The sequence below is a fragment of the Nothobranchius furzeri genome, chromosome 18 (genome assembly GCF_043380555.1).
Source record: "Nothobranchius furzeri strain GRZ-AD chromosome 18, NfurGRZ-RIMD1, whole genome shotgun sequence".
Classification (NCBI taxonomy): domain Eukaryota; kingdom Metazoa; phylum Chordata; class Actinopteri; order Cyprinodontiformes; family Nothobranchiidae; genus Nothobranchius; species Nothobranchius furzeri.
The window spans coordinates 35036982-35053160 of NC_091758.1; the positions used below are offsets into that span (position 1 = coordinate 35036982).

At 44.5% G+C, this 16179-nt stretch overlaps 1 protein-coding gene across 4 annotated transcripts in view; it reads left to right on the forward strand.

Annotated features, from left to right (window-relative positions):
• Window positions 1-16179, forward strand: part of LOC107392507 (AT-rich interactive domain-containing protein 1B) — a 299430-nt gene that overhangs the window by 17131 nt on the left and 266120 nt on the right. The window contains exon 1 of one of the 4 annotated variants that reach the window (XM_070546705.1): window positions 9010-9117. The exons of the other annotated variants lie outside the window; for them this stretch is intronic. The gene's annotated coding sequence lies outside the window, so the exon portion shown is untranslated. Of the gene's footprint in view, window positions 1-9009; window positions 9118-16179 lie in introns of those variants that run through there. 4 annotated transcript variants of the gene reach the window in all.

Below are 16179 nucleotides of genomic sequence, written 5' to 3' on the forward strand. Positions count from 1 at the left end.
CCCCCCCCCCCCCCTCTTCATCAGTCCAGCCAGCGTTGACTCCAGTTACTGCTACAAATCGTTTGTGGTGTCTCTCTACCAGCTTTGCACATCTACAGTAGATTGATGGACAACGTCCGCCTTGCTCCAGAGGCTCAGTGGGGTTTAAGGTCTGGACCCTGACTGGTTCTTTCTAACACATGAATATTTTTTATCTAAAATATTTCATCATAGCTCTTGCTGTGTTTTTAGGGTCATTGTCTTGCTGGAACGTTAATCTGCTTTGCAGGATTGCTCTGGATTTAGTTCCATCTTCCCAAAAGCTCTGACCTGCCTCCATGTCCCCGCTGAAGAAAAGCATCCCTGTAATATGATGAAGCACTTAGTGATTTTTTGTTTGAGTGCTATATAAATATAATTTACGTACTTACATACTCTTGGAAACTTCTCCGTCCAGAGCTCCGTCTGCCAGTTTAGGTGGACGGCCATCTTGGTAGGTTTGAAGTTGCAATATACATGTTGAAAGCTTGGGATATTTAATTATAACACAACCTTGTGTTAAACTTACCTACAGCTTCATCCCTGACCTGTCTTGTGAGTTCCTTGTTCTTCATGATGCTGCTTGTTCAGTGAAGTCTGAATACTAATGCACGCCAGACTTTTCAGTTTTATTTGCTTACGTTTTTGAAAAACATGTATCAATTTCATTCCACTTCACAATGTTGCACTACTCTGTCTTGATCCATCACAGAAAATCTCCACAAAACCATTATGTTTGTACTTGAGGTGTCAAAATGTGTAAAGATCCAGAGGAAGGAATATTTTTTTGCAAAAACTGCACGAGTGACAAAAAGCGAACATAAAGAAACCTGTAAACATGGCACCGCCTTTTTAGGTTTTATAATCAAACTGTTAAAGGGGCGTTTTCCTCTCTGCTGTCGCTACATGCTTGCTTAGTATGAGGATTGCTGTTAAGTCCCTGACCCAAGTCAGTGACTCGATGCAATCTGCTGGGTTCCTTACATAGGAGACCTTTAGCTACTTGGCATATTGAACTGAACTGTATTGGAACGTTAAGTGCATTGAGACAACTCTTGTCATGAATCGGCTCTATGCCGGAATTGACTAGAAACGCGTCTTTTTGATTGCAGGAAAGCGTTTTCACCTTTATCTCACATGTAGCTGGATATTGACAGTTACCAGAGCCATCACCTGTTGACTGAGGAGGAATCTGATTTTGGGGGAGTGACTTTAAAGCATCGGCACCTCAAAGTGACGGCAGCCTCTAATGATAGGATCGGTTTTGGCACAGCGTGTTGGCCGCGGTTCCCCTCAAAGCCACATGTGACAGTTCTTTAATTGGACCGCTCCGTTCCTTTGAAGCTGAAGCGTGTTACCAGGCAGTAATGCTGGGATGTTGGGCCATAATTATCCTGAAATAAACAGAACCAAGGACTCCTATACGTCCAGACACGAAGATGGAGGGTTTTATGTTTGAGACTTGGACGCTCGTGTATAGAAATGAAGCTGAGACCTCACTCATTGAGATTTATTAGTTTTCACTTTTGACCAGAGATCTAATTGCTTGTAAAAGAAAACATCTTATGAGTCATCGCTTGCTTGACCTTGATGAAGAGCTTCTTTCTGATGTCCACAGTCCAGCGACTGAGACTGGTAAAAACAGACCCTTGTGAACCAGAGTCTGGATATGAGAGGCGAGAGCCTGAGTGCCTCCTCTCGCCTGTGGCAGCAGATTAGCCACGAGTGCCAGACGATCGCCCCCGCTCTCTGACAAATGAGAGAAGCCACAGTGGCCCTGGCAAAAGTGACAGGCCAAATAGAAGCAATTCCTCCCGAGGCGGGGGAGAGCAGCTGTGGCCGAGGCCCGCTACGCCTCTTCAGACACTTCTCTGTGTGTGTTTTCCACGTTTGTGCCCATCGAGACCCGTACTGCTGGACAGTTGGTGTTTCTCCATCCGGTGGTTTGTCACCAACCACCTGACCTACGGGGAATCCATGAGAAGCAGGCGACCGTGCACCTTGTACCTGGCTTTGTCGTGCATGTTTATTTATCTATCATCCGTCTTGTTCTTTTATTTGTTTGACTTTTTGCATCCAAGTTTGTGCCAAGTCGAAACAATGCCTGTGCACACGTTTGCGTCATCACTTCCTTTCAAGGACCATCATCAAGATCTGCCAACCCTGCTTCACTTTGGAGCCCCGTGGATGTGTGAGTAATTAACACTCTGGCCTGGTGGATTAAGTGCCTCCCCGCTGAGATCGACTCTGCCTGCTGCGGTTGGCATAGTGACCTGCGAGCAACGAGACTCTTTCAGGGGCAACGATGTACGAGTCGCCTAGTGAGTCATTTAAAGATGGAGAGAATCTCAAACAAATCCAGAAGGTTGGAAAAGGTGGAATAAACTAGTTTGTGGGGTCAGAGGTCACTCCCACCAGAGCCCCATCACCCAGACATCCCTTCAACACCACCATCATGATTACTCAACACCAGAAGAACCAATTACAGCGCAGTGCAGCGGTTTCCAGAATAAAGCCAAACAGCAAAGTTTAAAAATTCAGAATTATTAAAGTCTTGCTCTCAGGGACACGTACAGAAAATTTCCTGCTAACAAATACGTGAATAACTTCAGACCGAATGATTAATTCACGGAGCTGGCTGGCTCTGTGAAAGACTTCAAACTTTGTTAAACATGCATCACTTTCTGACTCCTCTGAATGAGCTCTCGGAAACGTCACAGAGGATTTTGTTACTTTTCAGAAGAGTCGGACCATTTTTTTGAGTCAACGGTGTGAGGATGCTTTGTTTTAGTTTGAAATGGAGTGTGCACAGTGCTGACGTATGCTCATTGGTGCAGCTAGATGCCGAAGAGGCTTTTATTCTGAAGGCTCTGAGGTTAGCCGATTTTTGTACCTCGGATAGAAAACCATAAATGAACACGACGAAAATGTTTAAAAGACGACACTCTGACTCCCAAATAAACAGGATTTCTATGAACTTATAATTTTATTCAGAATTATCTCCTTCATAAATTCCATTCAGCCAACTTTGTGCAACACAGTCAGTCGAAGAAAATGAGCGTTCTGAGGGTCCGTGTGCCCACCCCAGAGCTTGACCCCCACCCCAACAGCAACAGGCATCATTTCTAAACTACACCATGTGTGCATTTGTTATTTGGTGTTATTTAAGAGTGATTTGTTAATGCAACTATTTGAAAGTAACATCTGCAAATGTGTGAAACGTGCAGTCTCTGCAGAATAAAACCCAGTGACACTATGTAAGAAAGTAAGGTTTTCATGTCTAATCAATTGAGACTAGATTGAGATTGATCAATCTAGTCGACTGAGATTTTGAACTTAGAGCTGGGTAACACTGAGGTGTTTTTGCAACATTTAGGTTTGCTTTGCAGACGGTCGCTCCTCTTAAAATTAGGAAGCCTATGTTTAAGAGGGAGCCGTAGCTCTCTGACGCCACTCGGGCCTGCAGGCGTGCCTGTGGGATTGCTGAGAGAAAATGGATTAAGGATGGTTTGCAGGGCTTAACTCTTGGTCCACTCCTTATTTGCCTTTTTTTTTTTGCTGCCGCTGGGGTCCATCTTCCGTGGTCATGGTGTTGAGTTTCATCTTCATGCTGATGACTGCCAGATCTACTCACCATGTCCTGGGAATGGTGCCACTGTTACGACTGTGAGCTGTGACCTTTCCTGCATGTTTTGGATCATGAACGGCTGATTTGTTTAATTTAGTGTTGAATCACTCCTGTAGACACTTAGGAAGACTGGGAGACATTCCAACTGTTTAAAATGTTAAAAAGAAGAAACCACAGCGAGGAGATTTTGCTTTCAATTTTACAAACAGACACTAGGGGGTGCTGAAAGCAAGCCAAAACTGCCCAGTTCCCCTTTAAAGTTATTAAAACATTATTTTTCTCTCATGCCTTCCAGGGATCTTGGAGGCCCTAAGCAGTCGTCTTGGGTCGGCTCTGATGAGCTCTCAAGTCAAACGTGGGATCTTTTCTGAGATGATGCAGTTGAATTATTGGTGCATGAATCAGACTGGCAGGGATGCATTTAGTTTGACAGTTTAGATTTATTATGTTCTCACTGAAAACTTCAAATATATTTATTTATTCACTTATCTTTAAGGAGGACCAACCACTTGAGATGAAGCATCTTTACAAGTAGGTCCACCCCAGGAAGTTTCAATGAAAATAAAAGACCAAGAAAACATAAACAAAAATTTCCATGCAAACTTAAAATCGATGTGGCTAAAGCATAAACACACAAAAATTGGGGAACTGGGCAGTTTTGGCTTGCTTTCAGCACCCCCTAGTGTCTGTTTGTAAAATTGAAAGCAAAATCTCCTCGCTGTGGTTTCTTCTTTTTAACATTTTAAACAGTTGGAATGTCTCCCAGCCTTCCTAAGTGTCTACAGGAGTGATTCAACGCTAAATTAAACAAATCAGCCGTTCATGATCTAAAACATGCAGGAAAGGTCACAGCTCACAGTCGTAACAGAGGCACCATTCCCAGGACATGGTGAGTAGATCTGGCAGTCATCAGCATAAAGATGAAACTCAACACCACGACCACGGAGGATGGACCCCAGCGGCAGCAAAAGAAAAAAAAAATTAAAATACAGGAACCTAAAACAAGATAAGAAATTTTGTTTTAGTTAAATATATATATATATATAAATTAAAACAGTTTTGTACAATTTTCTTTAGATTTTTCTAAAACCTGTCATCTTACATTAAGGTGGAGATTTTAAACAGATTTCTCTTTCATCTGTTGCACTTGCCTCCATGCTCTTTGGGCCGGTCTACCCAGTACTCATGTAGGAGCCAAAAAGCAGTGTTCTGTGTACGTGCATTTTGACAAGATGTTGATCAGCCCAGCATCCTGTGTACGTGCACTTTTAACATCTTGATTGTCCAGCTGCTGCGTACGTGCTCAACAACATGTTGTTCAGTCCAGCTTATGTAACTTCCAGTAAGTATTGGCTTACTTTGACCATATTGGGTAATAAAACAGCCATCCCATCATTTCCCGAAATCATGAGGGTGGGGGCCAGAAGAGTATAACCGATGCTGCGTGGTGTAGGAGAGAGGGCTTTTGCAGCAGGTTTCCAGCCGAGGCATTTAGTTCGAGGCTGAAGGCTGTCCCCATGAAGTGTTGGTGATGTATTGCTGAATTGTACAAATAAAGCCCCACGCTGAGATTGGATAAACTGTCTCTCTCTTGTTTTTGATAAGGAAAAAGAACCACATTCACCGTTCTGGTTTGTATGCAGATTTTCTGGAAATTTAACAACATTCTTCAATGTGGCTTATATTTAAAGCAAATATTGTTAAGTCATTTCAGTTTTATATTCGGAATTAAACGGGACAGAAGCTCCAACTGAAGGAACTAAAAACGGTGCTGGAGAAGCTGTTCACAGCTTTTGTAGAGGAAAAAAGTTCCTGTCGTCTGTAAATTGGCTCTGAGATGAGGTAGAAAGGAAACAATTGCCCTTTAACTCTGAGGTAGCATGTCATCACTCTGAAATTCACTACTGGGCAGATTAAGGTCAAGTATGCCATTCCCCTCCTTTCTTCCTCTCCCCTCTGAAGGGAACAGAGGGAGGGCGAGTACAATGATGACATGGGGGAGAGAGAGTGCTGAAAGTGGGATTCTGAAGGTCTTTGAAACAGCTTTTACACCCATCCCTGCTAGTTTTCCTCTCTGGCTCTGAGAGCTGTGTTGATAGTGGCTGCTTGTCAAGGAGAAGGAGGCCACCTGCTCTTTGTGACCCGGCCCTGCTGCTTCAGCTCATAGCCTGCACATAAATAATAAAGCAGCACGAGTCGGGGGTTTAGTAGTAGCCTTATGTTCTGGTTGTCTGTGCATTCCTAATGTAGCTGTAGGCTGAAGGCATATATTTATACTCCATCTCTTTATCTGCTGGGTATTAAAATACAGGCGGGAGTTGTCACACATCCAGGTGTTTTTAGCTCTAAAATGCATTTTTGTTATCTGTCAGGATGAATAATTCTACAGATGTAAGGCATTTTCTGTCAGGATGTTCGATATCTGCTTTTTACCAACAAACCCATGCAGTCGAACTCTGAATTTCTATTACCGACATCACCAGTACCAATTATGTGTGGTCCCCATCATAAAATCACAGTCCGCTCAGCCGTTGTGTCTCCAAAATAAAACCATCCCTGTTTTAGTTTTGCTGAGATGTCATCACATCGCGACCGTTTCGTCACTGGTCAGCGCCAAAAGTTGCCACAGATATTAATTACACAAAAACTTTTATTGTGTCAAAGAACGCCACGATTTCATGACTGGGTGAGCAGGGAGATGTGGTGTTCAGTAACCAGAAGAGCGACCTGTTTTCACGGTGCTCTAGACACCGAAGAGCTGTGGATTCCAGCATTCTTGGCGGGGTTCGGCAGAGATGTTGCTGCTCGGTTTCTTTTCCTTTCGTTCCTCTTCACCGGCAACTTCCAATCTTACTGGTAGTTTGTAACTCGGTAGGAAATGACATCAGCAGATGTCGCCAATCAGTCAGTACGAGTTACCCACAAGTCGCGCCCAGCGACTCTGCCAGGTCATTTCCAAGAAGAACACACCCTAGCCTGGAAATCGATCCCTTTAGGCTGGACCAGAGTAATGGAAACAAATGCTGGGTAGGTCCGGCAAAAATAGCCTATATTATATTAAATATGTTGTATTATATATTTTAAAATAATATATTATTATATATGTGTGAATAAAGTCAATATAGTCCAAAGTCAACATCCTGCCCACCAACAGTACTATGATTGGCCGACCAGACCAATAGAGCGCTGTCATTGGACCGCTGCAGATGTCAGCCAACGGGACCGTCCACCATTACATCGTGGAAAAACTAAATAACTAAAAAACATAAAATAAGTCCTTGTTTTTCTAAATAAACGCGCTGTGATTGGCCAGCCGCAGTACTGGCCACAGCTGTTCTAGGTTCTTGGCTACCTAATATGTGCAAGGTACGTAAAAATTGTCATTTAAAGGGTAAAAATTTATGCTGATAGTTTCTAATATTACATTTTACTGATGATATCTGACTTTTTATTACTAATTTATTAAAATAAAAAATGTGGCATCCCGGGTAGCCTTTGATTGCTACTGTTTAGCGTCCTAAACTGTGTAGCTCTGTCATAAGAAATCTAAATGAACATGATTTAGATGGTTTTGTTTTAATTTAAAAAACTATACTTTACAAACCCGATCACGTTCCTCCTGCCGGTGTGAAGGCCTCCTAAACATCTCTGACCCCACGTTTGACCTCTTTTATGCTAAAACCATATCACGCCATTAACTATTTGCTCTTCACAGATGATGAATCAATGAAGCAGAAGTAGCTAGGCTGCCAATTGTAATTACAGAATCAATTGACACACAATTAGGTCTTTTGATTGAGTGGATTGTCCTGTCAGTCAGGAAAAACACTCCTGCACGTTCCGTAATGTGCCACTGAGTGGCATAACATTTTCCTTTTCCGTGTCAAGGGCACATTTACCAAGTCTGTCAGCAATTAGGAACTGTAATGTGCTGAGTCGAGCACGGCGGCAACAAAATAGGCAGCAATTTCTGCTGCTCCTGTTGGAGAATTATGCTTATCAGGTACCTCGCCTTGGCAGAGGTGAAAGGTCGACCCGAGCAGACAAGCTGTATTTCTGCACATAATTGAGAGAATTTCGGATTTAATTGTGTAATTAATCTTGTCAAATTAAGTTGCACAGAAGTTCGACCCCTAAATTGGGCAGACTGGAATATTTTAAATAGCGTTAATGTGAAATCTGGCTCCAGAATGCACTTTGTTCTTCTCTGATGGTGGGAAGTGAGTTTTATCCGCCAGGAACACGACGTGCCGTAATAACCTGCTGCTAGTTCTTATCACGTTTTGCTTTTATGTCATTAATTTCCTAGAGGAGTTATTGCATTAAGAAAACGTCTAATTCATTGTATAATTTAATGTAAATCAGTGGAGTTAAAATATGAAGAAAAGTTGAATCTAAACGTGAGAAGATGCAGAGTTTTAATTAAACTCAAACAAGAAAATTGGTTCATTTTCTAACGTTTTCTGACCTTTTGAACTTTAGTTTTTTTACTCACTGACGCTGTTTTTCTGATCATCATTTCCTTTTTAATGAACAGAGGGTTTAAATCTTAAGGAGCCTTCGTTTCCCAGTTTTATACGTTCTTACACCGTTCACACCAAACGCCAAAGAGGATTAAACCAACGACCGACAAATTGTTCATTATTTCAAATATAATAATTACACTCATTAACTGGTTGTATCCATTATGTCTCCATATGAACCATGTTAACATAATGAATGTTTGAAATGATATTTTTAAAGAGGTGGTTATTTTACTAAAGTATAAATTTGACTCAAAGTTCTGGTTGTTTTCAATTTTGAAAGAAATTAGTCATTTATTTTCATTTAGTCTGACGGTAAAGCTCCAACAACAAACTTCCTGTCTCACTCATCGGGCCGTTCTTTCTTCTATGATGTTTGTTTGTTTTGGCCTGTTCAGGATTCATCACTAAATCTCTCAATTGATCTTATTTACTAATTAATGAACTCTTAATTGATCTCCTAAAATCCCCACCGAAGTGACGCCCCCGTGCACCAGCAGCCTGATGTGGTTGTTTTGTATTTAAAATAACATTTAACTAATAATCTATATTATTAACTTCAGAGGTGCAGCTCTTTATCTTTGAGTTGCTAAAGTTTATTTGTTGCTCTGAGCTCTTGTTTATCTGATTAAGTCCTCCAAATAGCTGCTGTTGTTCCTCTTTATGTTTTTTCTTTAGAAAACTCGATAAGTACCATTAAATCTCATCAACGCCGTCTTTTCCCTCCTGTTTCTGATGTTTCCTTCTTTATTTACTTTCACCGTTAAAGCCCTTCCTTGTTTTGTATTCAGGTGGTGAAAATGCATTCGTAGCCACCAGCAAACGTGTTCCAGAGCATCTGAGCCTCTTCAGACCTGCCTGGTAGCAGATGTGTGGCTTTAATCAAGGATCGTCTCCGTGTTGCATCGACACGTGTGCATTAACGCTTTTTGGCACACTGACGCACCTGTAAGTACGAACCGAGAGGCTCTAATGTGAGCAAATCTTTGCGACACCTGCTGAGTATCGTCTTATTGACGCTCTGGTCGCTCTCTCTCTCTGATCCAACTGTAACTGAGCTTCATGTCTGTAATTAGTCTCCGTTCATGAGCGAACAAACACACCTTGGTGAATCTGTGGAGTTTAAATTCATCTTTGTGCCGACTCAAAGAAGAAAGTATTTGTTTACTTCTCTATAATATTTAGTGTATCTGTGAGTGGATGGTTCTCACGCTGGTTGTATTCAAACATAGCAGAAATCTGTGCTTGGTGATTATTGGTCTTAATGTCTTCAGCCCATGGAAGGCCTGTTTATTTCTGCTTAAATGGCGCCATTTTTTATTTATTTATTTTTTTTTCATTTTTTTGCATTCATGCAAAACTTCCAAAATCTTCTCCACCCAACAGCCCAGTCTGATATTGGCTCTTGATTAGTGTCCTTTATTGTACTGGTCTAACAAACGATACGAGTCCAGATTCTGCAGCTGGATCGTGAGATCAAAGTGAATACGTGGAGAACTATGCAGCAGTAGCTCAACAGTTTGAGCGGGTTGTCCAGTAATCGGAAGGTTGCAGGTTCAATCCCGGCTCCGGACAGAGAATTCTGCTGTTGTGTCCTTGGGCAAGACACTTAACCCACCTTGCCTGCTGGTGGTGGTCGGAGGGACCGGTGGCGCCTGTGCTCGGCAGCCTCGCCTCTGTCAGCGCGCCCCAGGGCAGCTGTGGCTACATCGTAGCTCATCACCATCACTGTGTGAATGTGTGTGTGAATGGGTGAATGATACACTGTAGTGTAAAGCGCTTTGGCGTCCTTACTCTGAGAGGTGCTATACAAGTGCGGGTCATTTATCATTTATCATTATGCTGATTACCACACTGGTGGGAAGCGTGCTTGTGGTGTGCAGGCGGTGTGATGGTGATGATGTGGGTCGGCATCCCCTTCGTTAGAAGTCATCTCAATGCTTGAATGTTTTATGGTCGACACTAAACATGTTTATGGAGTTTATTTTGCGTAAAACCTCTCACAAAAATCAATTTAAGCAGTTTTGTTTTAACCAGTTTGGTATTTTCCAGAATGCGTTGTTTAAGGGCGCCGTCACTTAAAGATAACACGATGGAACGGGCCACGCCCACCCCTCTCTTGCTAGGGTTGCTATAAGCTGAGAAGCTCTCATGTCTGAGATGGGCTCTTATAGAGCTGCTGCTCCTACAGGTGAGAGGTGGTTCTATTCTAATTTCCCTGTTTGTGACATCACAAACTTGGACTTTTTGAAACAGCTTATTTTTGGCACATAAATCCTAACAACAAATAGATGGATGGGTTTTTTTTTCAAGTTAGGAGTGTTTATAGAGGCAGTAGAGATCCACATGGAGGCATAAAAGGATGCAAAAGGTGAGTTTTGCATAATATATCCCCTTTACGTTTGTTGATGGATGAAGATTGTGAGAAAAGATACTTCCTAGGTTAGATTTAGATTTTCTTGCTCATCTCAGGCCTTTAACAAGTGTTTGTGCCGCCGGCTTTACTTGCCGGTCCTAAAGGTTGAGAGTTTAATGTTTTCTCGGGTGTTTCTGGTCATGAAGAACACGAGAACAACTGCTGTAGCCGATTAAACCTCAGGACAGCATTTCTGTTTGGAGTAGAAGGAAAATGTGAACGCGTGGCCGATTGCTGCCAAGAGAACACCAAGCCCCTGAGGGTATTAGTCGGCATAATTCTCATCTTAACACAATGACCATACACTGCTGCTGTTGTCAGATTTGGTGGCAGCAGATGCACGAGACGAGCTGGTAGAGTCTGCTTCGGCTCGTTCTACTGCCAACTGTGCACTCGCGCTTTCAAAGGGCCCTTTTTTCCATCCGTGACGTCTGAGTGTTTCTGTGTCGACAGCATCTCTGGGAGAGAAACGCCACTCCAGCACAACCCTGCTGTCCCCCACAATGCAGATGGAGAATCTGCCCTCGTGCACTTCCCCTGAAGTACATACTTACAATGATGACTCTATTCTGCACTGCTGTGTGTTTTTATGTGGTGTGCTCTCTGTAAGTGGGGAGATGCACGCTTGCTGCCATCGAGTATCCTGGAGGGTGGTTATTTTTAGCGTCCGACTTTCTCTTCCAGCTTTCTCTGGTCCCACGCTGAAGCAGCGGTCTTTGTACCAGACCCATTTGTGGTTCCTGGCAGAATTAAAAACTTTAAAAATGAGTTGGAGGGTTTTTCTTTTCCGTCAGAAGGGATGTGCGTTCCTCTCCCTGCAGAAATCATAGGGATAGCGTTAATGTTGAATGGGGAAGTGGCCTCAGACTGTCGTCTGTTTCTGTCTTTTGCCTTTTTCTTCTCAATCCTCCTGTGATATTTAGCAGGGATCCGTTGCTTTATAATGTTGTGAAATTGAATCTTTCTGCCATTTAAGAGTCCATGCTTTATTTGGCTTCCTCCTCCGTTCCCAAACCAACTTTGATTGTTGAAGGAAATCTTGTGAAATGCAAATGGAGCCAAACAGAATGTAATTGCTGCTGTGTGATGATTACGAGGGAGAACTAATGATGTCCCGACACTAAGGTCAGGTTGGGTTTAATTAGAAGACGCACAATCGGTGTCACTCATGTCTCGTGCTCTCCTGTTCCTGGTGCTGCCTGGGCCTGTGCCAGGCATGCTCTCGCAGAGAATTAAAGAAAATTGGCTGCTGGTTTGAAAGCTGAGTTCTTTTGCTCAGACCCAGGCAGTTTTGGAAATGGAGCCACCAGAAGATGTATGTTCTGCAGATAAAGATGGAGGTTAATCAGTGAAGCAGGAGGGGAGCGGAGCGGCTACCATTCTTGCTCGTGCAAATATTCGGAAACTCCTGCGATGGATTGAAGTGAGCGTGTGTAAACTGCAGAGACAAACGCCTTCTCGTTATTTTAACTGGAGTTATTGTTCTGCGGGGATCCGAAGCAACCGAGCAAATTACCAAAGCAAGGAGACCAGATCGGACAGATGAGTGAGACCAGCCAAGGAGAATAACTGTGGCCAACATTCCTGATTATCCAATCAGCGCTCCAAAAACATCAATTCCAACTCGTCAATAGATAATTAAGAGGGATAATTGGCTGGCTGCTCTCTGGGTGGACACGCACTGCTGGTAACGTTCCATCCCTTACCTCAGCATCACACACACACACACACACACACACACACACACACACACACACACACACACACACACACACACACACACACACACCCAGCTGGGACATCTGTCTGATGAAGGTCAGTTTTAAATCTACTGCAGCAGGACTGAGTCAAAGTCATTAATGAGGACGCATTATGATTTTTTTCTCTACGGTAGATAAAAAAACATGTTCATGAAGTTCTTTGCACTAAATCCCTCTCACCTGAAGAGATTTCAGCACTTTTATTCTTGACATTTTCAGTACCTTCCAGAATGAGCCGTTTCAGGACTTTAAGAAAATAAGCTGGCGCTGGCCACGCCCACCCCTCCTCCGCTCAGGCTGCTATAAGCTTAGAAACTTCGATATCTGGGAGGGGCTCGGAGAAGCGCCGCTACTCCTCCAGCAGCAGCTGCTCTCTTCCAGATGAGAGGTTCTAATATCCCCGTTTGTGATGTCACAAATGAGGTTTCTTTTTCAAACGGCTTGTTTTATACCGATAATTCCTAAAAACATTGACAGGAAATGGATAGACGTATTTTCACGCTTTGGGTTGTTTATAAAGGAAGGAGAAACCAACATGGCAGCACAAAAAGATGCAAAAGGACAGTTTTACATAAATTGTCCCCTTTAATGTACCGCATAGCACAGGGAATATTTAGCTCGCTTTAGTCTGAATCCAGTCCGCATAAGGATCATTTCCATGTAAGCTCTGCTCATTTTCCATCCCTTACAGGATTGTTTCACCTGGACACCTAACAACCCTTTCCACCGCTTCGACTCGTCGCCCCTTTAAGTCCTGACAATTCCTTTTTTTCGTTTAAATTCTCTTCCCTCCGGTTCTGTGCCGTTCATCCCTTTCTACGCGAGTGTCTCTGAAGTGCAGGCCAGCAGATTTAACCAGACAGGACTACAGATTTAAAACATTGACCTGCTTGGTCTCCACAGCTGCGTGCTAATCCGTCCCATTGCTCCTACTGTCCTCCCTCTTTTTATAGCAAGGCCCTTAATGTGTGAGATCAAGAGGAAAATAAGACTCTCCAAATGGAATCAAATCACACGGAAGGACTGCCGGGCTCTCGGCGAAGGGTCCCAACAACACCAGGGGCCGGACGAAGACCAACAACTGGACTGTAATTCCTTTTCCAGCTGTTAGCCTTTCCCAGCATGCAGCTTCGCTCCTCGCCACCTTTAAGATCATTTCATTAATTCACAAACTGAAGCCCCTTTCTTTTACTCATCGTGGAAGAAAAACGCAGCATTACTGGAGAAGTAGATCTGTCCATTCGACCTTTCTATAATTTGTAGCATTTTCATGTTTTATTTATGCTCGGAGAAGCTGCCTGGTCTCGTATATCACAGCCCCAACGAGGCAAGGCCGGTGTGGGTGGATCGATTTGGGTCGGCCGTGCAGCCCTACCCCTACAGCCTCAGCCTCGCCCTACGCAGTTTGTATTCGGCTCAAGCTTTTAGCCCTCTAGCCCTCGTGCACTGGCTCTCGTTCAACGGCCTCTTTCTTGGCTCACACAAGGCCCAATCCCATTCCCATGCATTCAATATTCCCATTATAAGCTCATTAGTCTAGTCATTGTTGTGGGGCTCATTAATAGGATATCCATCGTCTTAGACACCTCAGAATTACCATGTCACAGCGCGACCCCTTCCAGAGGATCAGCAGAGGGGTGGATTTGCAGAGTTGTGTGCGACTGTGTGTTTTGGCGCTTCTGTGCGCCGTGTCGACCTTGAGTTTGCTGACAAGCAAGCCCCTCTAGAAACCTGCTGACACACTTGATGTAGAAGCGCACACACCCCAGTTCCCGCCTACTGGCTCCCAGAGGTTTGTCCGTCAGTGATGCAGGAGACAGCAGAGAGAGCAAAGTGGGGGGAGGTGGGGCCCGATCAGGGTTTTTAACATGCGAAGCAGGTCCTCCCGCGCATTCGTATTGATCCTCCGAGGGCTCCGTGGCCTGCTTTTTCCTTTCTTTAGCAGCGGAGGCCATTCATCACCGAAGCCTTGACTGGAGAGCTCAAACAGTCAGAAAGAGGGCTACGCCGGGCCGGGCTGGGCCGAGCCATGCCACGCCTACACCTACCTGCTTCTCTCATAAAGGGGAGGAAGCCTTGACACATAGGTTCATGGTGTGGTCAATGCACAGACCTGGATGTTTTTTCTCAACTTGAGTTAGCAGGAAAACTAATAACAAGACCTGAACATGGAAGCTGCTTTTCTGGAAGAAGCCACTCCTGCTGGCTGGAAATGTAACGTCGTCTGTGCAAGGCCCTTCTTTAAAGCTGCGGGCCGCAGCTTGACCTCAAGGAAAGGAGAGGGTGCTCCCCCTCCCCTCCTGGAAACCACGCCTCATGCTTCACACACAGCCTCGTAGCACTAATGAACTAGTAATGTTTTTGATATGTTCCTGCTCGGACATAACTGATTCTGGCTGCTGATCACTCGTTTGAATCAAATCTGCAGTGTTCAAGCAGGGAAACGTCTAAAACCTCCCTCGTCTTCCACGGCTAGCTTGAAGTTTACAAACAGACATTAACTCGATGCAGGTCGAGTTGGTGTTCAAGCTAGGTTGGTCCACTCAGCTGACCGGCGTGCGTCTACGTCACCCGTAGTGCATGCTGGGAACGGGCGCGTTTTGATTGATGGCTCCCTCTTGCGGATCCACAACCCTCTAGGCTCGTGTAAATTATGAAAGATTGTCTTCTTTATATCATAGAATGAGGTCAGCTAGTCAAATTTAAGCATTTTAAGTGACTTAATGTTAAATGACTAACCCCAGCTTTAGTCTAGCTCAAAGGCTATACATAGTTCTCAACATCAGATCGCGATTATGCGTGTCGTTGTTTCAGAGGCTTGTATTTTCTCAGCTGGGTGTCCAGCAGTGTCTTCCTGCCACACCTAGGTCCTCCCCCGCGCTCGTGCTTGATTGATAGTGACTGGACGCCACGGGGAGATGTGCATCCCAGCTGGGCCGCCGAGGATTCAGCCCCGGTTTGGGCTGTGACAAGGACGAAGGCAGGGAGAGATGGATGGATGGTGGAGGAAGCGGAACAGGCCTGAGCGCTGGATGTGTTTTAAATAACTTTGACAGAGGAGTTTGAACTGTCTCTCAGGGCTGGAGCTAATCTGATGTGAGAGGATGCCACACTGAGGCGGATAGGACACAGAGATAGAGGAAGGGGAGGGAAAGGCATGGAGGGAGGGAGAGAAAGGGTAATAGAGGTGCTCACTCAGCTGGTGGGAAATCTGCCCTCCACATCTTTTCATCTCTCCAACCTCTCCCCTTCTCACTTTGCCCCTGCCTCCCTCACCCTCTTACATCCATTTACCGCCAGCCCCCTCCCTCCCCACTTCTCTCCCTGCCATCCCTTTCACACTTTGCGTCACTCTCACCTCCCTCCATCTCTCTCCCTGTCGTCCCCTTCCCCATCTCCTCCTGCCACCGCCGCTGCCTCCCTCTGTCTTTCACAGACGATTTAGGAAGTCACAGCCTCTCCCTTCCATTTATGAAATTGCTCGTGTTATTTCCTGCCCCTCACCCCTCGTGGCCAGCTATCCCTCATAAGCCCCGCTGAACGCGTCCTCTCTGCTCACAGCCTCCCTTTAGAAGACGCAGTCAGTGGCCAACACTCAAAGAATCTGAATTATCCTTAGGATAATGATCTTCCACATGTGGTTTGACCCTAATACTTGGCCCCTTCGATACCAGTGAGCTCTCACTTTTAATCCCTACCTGCTGCTTTGTGTTCCCTCCGGCTGAGGCTCCACATTTCTCTCTCCAGCTGCATTTCTTTTCTTCACATTTTACAAACCATGTCCAAGATTTCCCCGGCACACGTACGAGACCTCAGAAATGATGTTCTGCATGT